General features: G+C 40.7%; 1 protein-coding gene across 2 annotated transcripts in view; it reads right to left on the minus strand.

Annotated features, from left to right (window-relative positions):
• The window catches only part of SCML2 (Scm polycomb group protein like 2), a 95,389-nt gene extending 89,342 nt beyond the window's left edge, over positions 1-6,047 (minus strand). For both annotated transcript variants that reach the window (XM_032840801.1, XM_032840800.1), the window contains exon 1: positions 5,900-6,047. The gene's annotated coding sequence lies outside the window, so the exon portion shown is untranslated. The remainder of the gene's footprint in view (positions 1-5,899) is intronic.
• Between the last annotated feature and the right edge of the window lie 2,519 nt (positions 6,048-8,566).

An 8,566-nucleotide genomic window follows, 5' to 3' on the forward strand; every position in this document is an offset into this window, starting at 1 on the left:
TCATATAGCCATATATAACTTGTTGGAATTGGACATGATTCATTACTTAAGGATTTCACAAACACCTACTCAATTCACTCAAGTAAATAATCAAATTTCCCATTCTGATATATCTATAAAAATAATCAGAAAAAAAACCTCTGAATTCTAATGGTGTAATTACCTTTAACAATAAAATTCCATCTCTGAATTGTGAATAACCAATATTAAGAATGAACATTTTTGGTAGTGAGGATTTATCAAATCTAGCCTCCTAGAGGAAATTAGGGTTTCTAGAGGAGCAATTTTAATTATGCTTTAGTAAAGTGCACCCCAAAAATTAGAAATTAATCTTTTTCTGTTACAAAACAAACCCAAGAAAATAACTATTTTTAAGAATGTTTAATTTATCTCAAAAATTATAGCTTATAGTTGAAATAATTACTTGCAATTTTAAAACAATTTATCTGAAAGTTATGCATTTACTTAAGTATGTTATGTCAGAAAACAGATAAATGAAAGACAAGTCAAGGGTTGCCCAAATCCCAGTTTATAGTTGTAAATTCCTAAGGTTTTAAAGCACAGCCACAGGCTAATGGCCCAAAGACCTGCTGCCCACCAACATGTGCAGAGGACTGAAGTTAATAGCAGGGCATGTCAATTTACTACAGGCAGCTCTCAGTGCGACATTTTGACAAAAGAACTGGGTCAGGTTACAGCCTGTTCCTATTATCACAGCAGTCTAGATTTATGGTTTCTAACACCAGCCCTACAAGAAATAATGGAAATGATGACAACAACAATCCCTGCTAGACAACAGACTACAGAAAAGCATGCAATAAACCACAGTCTGAAGTGACCAGAAAACTAAACATCCCTGACAATACCTAAAACGCGAGGCAGGTGTCAGTAAATTATTCATTTAAGTATTTCTAGAACCTCTCAAAATCTCAACCCAAAAAAATCTCAAAACAGATTCTAATCTAAAACAAAACAATATTTAAAGGTACTTACCAGTATCAAGTACTGCATTTTAATACTTTTAATAACTACCAAAGATAATGTGTTTCATTTGAATAGATTTATGAAACTCTACCAAGTCAATAAAAAATAAAGATAATATTGATCATTATTTTTCAAATAACATTAAAGTATATTGAGAATTACTCCAAGTAATACTTTAAACCTTTCAAATGGAAGAAAAAAGACAACAGTTTCACAGCAAAAACCTCACGTTTACAACTGTACAGAGAAGCAAGATAACAGAAAAAACACATGATTCAATCACAGTCAACTTAAAACTAAGAATATAAACACAATCTTAAACTAGCTAAGAATGATGAAAGGTGAGAAAACTGACCAAATGATAAAGAAAATAAGAACTCTCTCACTACAAATAATGAATTTAAAAGACTACATCAAGGTTACAAGGTACATACCCAAGCAAATGAAGCTCTTTATGACTAGAATTCTGCACCCGTTAATTCTTATGAGAAACGGAGGTTGAGAAAAATCAAATATGTATTCTGAAGACAAGAAACAAAGAGAGTCCCAACTTTTCCCTGAGAAAAGAAAGTATCCTAAAGGTATGCCCTAGAATTGCAATATATCCCTGTCCCTTCTGAAGTTTACAATGGCGCATTACCACAAAAGGTGGGCACTCTCTTTCCGCTCTTACAACAATTTGCTCCTATAAACTTAGGAAGGGCCAGAACCACAGCCATAAACACAAGTCACAAGTAGTAGGTAGTCAAATGTTATCTTCAAATGTTTCTCATAATAAAAGCTTATTCTTTTTTTTTTCTCCTTGGTTAAATAAGGACTTCATCCAGCTTAAGGAAATGAGTACAAAATTAAATTGAACAGCACCATCATATAAACTGCTTAAAGGATTCTCAAATCTTTCACTTTTCAGGCAACAAGATATCTCTCATTTTTTATGTCAAAACCTTTCTACCACATGCCCAAAAAATGAAAGTAGGGGAAGGTTAAGGGATCTATGTCTAGTAGAAACCATTTAGCATAAAAATCATTTGTATTATTATTTCCAAGGTAGCCAAGGTTTACTTAAATTAGACAACATAAAGACAAAATAAGCAAAAATGCCTTACTCACAAAAAATAAAGACTATATATATGCACATTGTAAATCTCAGATGGTTTTTAGTATTTTTTTCAAGTTATCTGGCTTTAAGAACCATCACTTCTGCTATCTTTTTAAAAATGAGATGTTATCACTGTAATAAAGGCATTTCTCTACTTAGAGTAACCAAAGCCCAAACTAGTTAAAGCCTTAGAACACTTACCACTAAATTATACCAACCCATTCTAATATAAGATAAACAACAGTGGTTTCTTTGAACTATTTCCCTAAGAAAAAAGGATCACAAATATTAAAACCCTAAGTCAGGGAAGGGTGAACTTTTTCTTTTAAAATCATCAACATCAGCCATTTTCAAAATTTCCAGGATTTTGCTTCCTGAAATTAACTATCTATCCCTTCAAATCCTAAAATATTATGTAGTAATTTTCAGACATCAATAATGTTCTTAAAATTCTTAGGGGTACTTGATTCGCTCACTCCAAGCTACAAAACATCTCCTGGCAATGCCAGACCTATATTCACAACCACAGCCTCACAGCTCTAACACTGATGGCTGGCAGAGCTCACGTTGTTCTATCTTGTGTATCCTATAAACCAGGAATATGACTATGAGGAGACAAAGAAACTCCCAGAGAAGTGAACTAAAAGAGGAAGATGACCTCAGATTTCCATTCACAGCTGGAATCAGACTAGAGCTGGCATAAAGGGGAAAAGGGGAGCAGACAGGGTAACCTGGCAAAAAAAAAAAAAAAAAAAAAAAAAAAAAAAAAAAAAAAGACTAGAGACAACTAATAACTCAAATAGCAGAGGATCCCTTGCATCCTCCAGCGTTCCAGTTACTAAAGTTACACAAGCATTCCATTTAACCCAAAGAGAAGGGCAATAAAATACTCAAGTGAAATCCCCCCACCAAGAGCTCAAACTAAAATTGGGATTTGGATTTTCCTTAAATGCAACAAGAGGCTATGTCATTTTCATTCAAAAGACTTGGTATTTACTCAGCCCTTTCAAGGCACTTTATTATCATCAATTATTTCTCAGGGAGGCAGCGCAGGATTACCCTGATCATTTCACTGATGCAGAAACAGACACCAACAGCAAAGGGAATGGGGGGGGGGCAGGAAGAGGGGAGATAGGAAGCATCTGGGGGGAACAGTCAGGCAGCTAAAAAGGAACAAACCCAAAATAAAATGAAAGTCACCCAAAATAAAATGAAAGTCACATCTGGCTTATAGCTGGCCATCTTAACCCTTGTTACTTTTTAGCTCAGAGTTTTTTGAAACATTTTGAAAAAAGCAAGTGCTCTAAATTATGAGTCAGTTAATATTTAGTTATAAACTAAACTACTTAGTTGGTCATAGAAGTGAAGTTTAGCATTAAAAAAAAAGAACTCAATCCCCAGAGCACATAGATTTCAATTTATACCAATAATTCATTTTTCTTCCCAAGCCTAAACATTGTATTTATGTTTGACCTAGAAAATAATCTCACAAAAATGTATAGCTTTATTTAATCATAAAGACACCCAAAGTTAATATCCACCCAAGTAAGAAATAATTCACAGTTACACCCAGAATTTTATTCAGAGAATTATAACCAAAATACCGATTCCCTTTATTTGCCCTTGAAACAAAATAACTACTTGTTTTACATTCATATTCATTTTCTTAGCTATAACTTTGAAATTTTCAGGAATAAACTGCTGATGGGTAGCCTTAAACACCCAGAGGCCAACATTCACAGCCTCTGAATAAATGCACCTTGAACTAAACTCCATACTACAGACAACACAGGCACTTCAAAAAGATGAATTGATTGAAACAAAAAGACTGACCAGTTGCCTCATGAGAAAAACTGATACCACCTCTTTAAGGCTGACTCCAGTGATTTCTGTACATATTATGACATCATTAGCTTTAAAGCAACCTCACATAATGTAGTTCAGTTAATCTTTTTTTCCAATTTCAAAACAAATCAGGTTCTCTAAATGAAACAGGTACACACCGTTAAGTTTATAAGGTTGTGTGATATTCATTTAAAAGTTTCAGAGCTGCTTTAAATGTGTTTACGTTTTTGAAAAGATCTTTCAGACTGTTTTGAAGACTATGGATCAAACTATAGCCAAACAAATACAAAGCATCAGGTGAGTGCTCATAAATTCACTCCTTTCTCAAAATCCCAACTGGACTTTTTTCCAAAAGCTTATTTTTGCATTCCTCCCATTAAATATACAAAACCAAAGACTGACAAAAAAAAAAAAATTCATCCCTGGAAATACGTTATTTAATGAGTAATTTTTAAAAAGAATGGCAAGAAAGGCAAAATTGTGATTACTGAAGAACATCCCAAGCCCTGCTTTTGAAAAGAATTAGATGAATCTATGAACTATTGTTATAATACAACTGCTTTTCATAGGAAGTTTTATTCCATAAATTATATACATCATATAATACTGTTTCCCCAAAGCAGAAATATGAATAGCTCTGGGAGCATTAAAAATGCAGCAGCATGTGCAGTTGTTTTGGTAAAGGAAACTATCCCTGAAAATTTTGTAAATCATATGATCATAAGTATCCACTTTCCCTGCCTTCCCTTCCCCCTACTCACAGATCCATTCACTTTCCAGAGATATCCTAAAGTCACCTTAACACATCATTCATAAAAGCTAATCTAATTCTTCAAGACAAAGGCTAAATTCAAATTATAATCACACCTTGTAAAGAATAACAAATGCTTTACAATCTTTAAAAACATCAATAGTCTTAAATGGGGATGTGTAAATACCGGTGCTGGCCAAACATTGAGGGCCGGGGGAGGGGGCAAATTACAGACCTCAAAGCTCTGTATAACCTCAAGGCGTAAAATCTATTAAATTCGCCTTCTCGCTCTTCCTCTAGCGATTTGGCGATTTACACCAGGATGCAGCACAACCACTAGTCAGGTGGAAAAAGCAAGAACGCTGTGCCTTAAAAGCACCAATGGTCCCTAGACCAGGTCATGCCGCGAGAGCACAGCGGCTTCCCTGTAGCTCCTCGGAAGAGCTGGAGCCCCCCTTTCTGCCCCACCTCCCCCTCACACACACAAGCAAGGAGGGCCGCGCCCTCCCGCCCCACTTCTCCCCCGAGGGCTAGCCACCGGCGCCGCCACCCACCCCCCCACCCAAGCCTCAGCCGCCCAGAGCCCCGGGGCGCGAGTCCGACGGGCACCTGGCACCGGGACCGAGCCCGCGCTCCGCCACAGGCGCATCCTTCCGGGCTAACGTTTCCCTCCCAAACTCCAAAAGTTATCTCACAACTCCTTAGAAGGCAACCAGGCGGGCTTCAGCCCAGACCACGCAAAGTCTTCGCTGCTCCTCAGCCCCACCGCCCACCCGCGCTGCCCCGGGGCCCCAGGCCGGCCCCCCAGCCCAGCTCCTCCAACAGCAAGAGGATGCTCAGGAGCGTGCAGTCCGCGCTTCGGGCCAGGGGCGGCTAGAGAGCGACACGGCAACCAAACGCGGCGCAAGGGATGGGCCCGTGACTGGCGACGGGACCCCGGGGGAATGCGAGGGGCTGCGCAAAAGCAGCTGTGGGGCGTCGTGGAGAGCGCTAGGTGGGGCAGGGGAGCCCTGGCCTCTGGGGTGAGGCTGCCAAAGGTGGGCAACTGGGGTGCTGGGCCGAGCTAAGGCCGGACCCCGCGGGGCGGTAAGGGGGCGTTACGCGCGCGGGACGCGCCGCGGAGGGCGCCCAGCCACCCGCCCGCCCTCGGACAACGACCAGAGACCGGATGCCACGGCTCCGCCTCTCTGCTCCTCACGGGGCCCGGAGTCGCCACGCACCTCGGGTCTCGCCGGCGAAAGGAGCCAAATTGTCACACTGGTCCCGCGAGCCGGTACCGGTCTTCACACCGCCGCCGCCATGTTTGAGAAGCCGCGCGCGAAGACGCGCATGCCCCGCAACCGCCACCACCGCCCCGCCCCCGCCCCGGCTGGCCCGCGTGCCCTGCGGTTGCAGCAAACACGCCCTATGACCGCTGCCGCGTGCGGGGCCCGAGCTGGGGGCTCCGCCGGAAGGCAGCGTGAGCGGCAGCAGGCGACGGGACGCTGCAAGCCCAGGAAAGCCCTGGGTAGTTTTCCTCTATCCTCCCCCCACCATCTGCCCTCCCGCCAAAAAGAAGCCCGTGGCATGCACCCAAGACTATGATGGGCCCCCAGCTGAGAGCCCGGGGTCCGCGTCAAGTTCCATCGCAGGAACTCGCTCCCCTTGGCTATCGCCTTTGACTCTTCGGTCACCACCCACACTGGCCACGCACCGAAAAGCCAAGCTCTTCCCTAGGAAATGAAGCAAGTTCGATGAACAAGGAAAATGCAACTTTAGAGCAGCTCGAGCAAAGCCACTCCTCCGCGGGTTGCCGCATATTCCTTGAAACAGTTTTTCCCCCCATGGGTTTTTGCCACGCATTCCCCTCCAGCTCCACAGTCTGAATTTAGTTGTTCCTCTAAACCCAGCCTTGAGCTAACGGGACTAGGTTAACCCGGAGGGGGAAATAATTTGCTCGCTGGTTTGAGAGTGCTTGGGAGCGTCCTCGAGAATGCCTTTTGGGGTCTCCTCTGTAGTATCTTCCTCGCCCAGAGGAGAGCGGTTGTGCAGGTGGTGGAGGTCGCACGGAGGGGAAGGGGCGGTCGTAAAAATAACCCCGAAATAGCCCATGACTCTCCCCGCACAGAATGTAGCAAACAAAACTGGAGAAAAACATCCCTCGTTGTGAGGTTGGATATAAGCAGATTTAAAACTTTTGTTTGAAAAATAATACAATGTGCTGTGTTAGCAAAAGGTAACCCATTAGCAGGCCTCCTCTCTCCAGCTCTGAAAAGCTGGCTGTGGGTTTTTCATTTGTGATCGCTTTAACTTAGTATATAGGGCATACTGTATTTTTAAAATCATAATTAGGAAACTGAAGCCTAAAACTAAAAAAAAAAAAAAAAAAGCAGAATATATTCATTTTTCCACAACACAGAAATTATTTTCATATAGGGCTTTTGCAATATTAAACAAAGGCCAAATTAAAGGATTTTTTTTAAAGATTTTATTTATTTATTTGACAGACAGAGATCACAAGTAGGCAGAAGCGGGGCCTGGACAGAGGGGGCGTGCAGGCTCCCTGCTGAGCAGAGAGCCCAACATGGGGCTGGATCCCAGGACCCTGGGATCATGACCTGAGCTGAAGGCAGAGACTTCAACCCATTGAGCCACCCAGGCGCCCCAAGGATTTTTTAATTGTATCTAAGGATGGACAACTGGCGCAAAATCAAAGAGCCGAAATAAATGTTAGTGCAAATTTCATAGAAACTTTAAAGCGAAACAGAAAACCTAGGCCACTGTTATGCAAATATTAAAGAAAGATTTGGCCTCAGCGATTGTGTAATATATACCATACAGAAGGGAATGTTGAAATGGTCCAAAATGAAGGTTCAAAAAATGTTTTTAAAAGCCAGAAAGGTATCTTTAAGTGAAAAAAATTAAACAGGTTAAATCTAAGCAGACCCTTAGTATGGGCTAGAGCAGCGCTTGGAGGGATGAGGGGACTTAAATTTTTAATTACTGGCCATTGTCTTTCTAATCCTGATGCAATGGAAATATTTGAAATTCATCTCTACATTCTATATTAGAAAGACTTGGGTCATCACTTATGCATTTTTTACATCTATGGACTCTATCAAGTTGTAGAAATACTACTCTGTGTTCAATCGCCTATCTGACAGGCACCTCATCTATTTCCCATATTCCTGTTTTTAATAAGAAATTACTAAAACCCTTTCTCTAAAAACGTACTTCACATTGTATCAGAACATCTTATCAGCAACTATGTTCATCAAAGCATGTATAGAAGTGTAACTCTGTTACATTAACTATGAGTTATTGATAATGATGACAGCTACCATGTGCTGAGAATTCTGCTAGCCTCTTTACATACATAATTGTCAATTTTCATTATATTCTTTCACAATGGTCTTGAGGTAGGTGCCCTTATTCTCAATTTATAGATGAGGAAATTGAGTATTAAATGGCGAATAAGCGGCAGAATCAGCTTCTGAACATACACATACCTAAACCTTTCCTATCCCTTTTACCCTGTCCTGAATCATATATTTTCATCAAAGACTATGTGTATAAGCATTTAATAATAATTCTTTTATGTACTTATACTCTGCCTTTCCTTTTCCCACTTTGCCAAAATAAACTTTAGACTGCTTTTTAATGCTGTTAGCATGGGTCAGACTATCACTGTTTCTTTTACATTATATGGTAGCACCCTGAACATAATAGGAATTTGGTAAATATTTGTTAAATGACTGAAAGGATGAATGAATACTTACTATTAGGACATTCAATTAATTTTGCCATGAAAATATGAGAAGGAGAGTACCTGAACGAAAGAATAAGAACTAAGGCTGATAAAATCCAAATTTTCATGATTAGTTTTCAAGTCTCAGATTTGTTTCTGT

The sequence above is a fragment of the Lontra canadensis genome, unplaced genomic scaffold (assembly GCF_010015895.1).
Source record: "Lontra canadensis isolate GAN:19392208 unplaced genomic scaffold, GSC_riverotter_1.0 scaffold116, whole genome shotgun sequence".
In the NCBI taxonomy this organism is placed as follows: Eukaryota; Metazoa; Chordata; class Mammalia; order Carnivora; family Mustelidae; genus Lontra; species Lontra canadensis.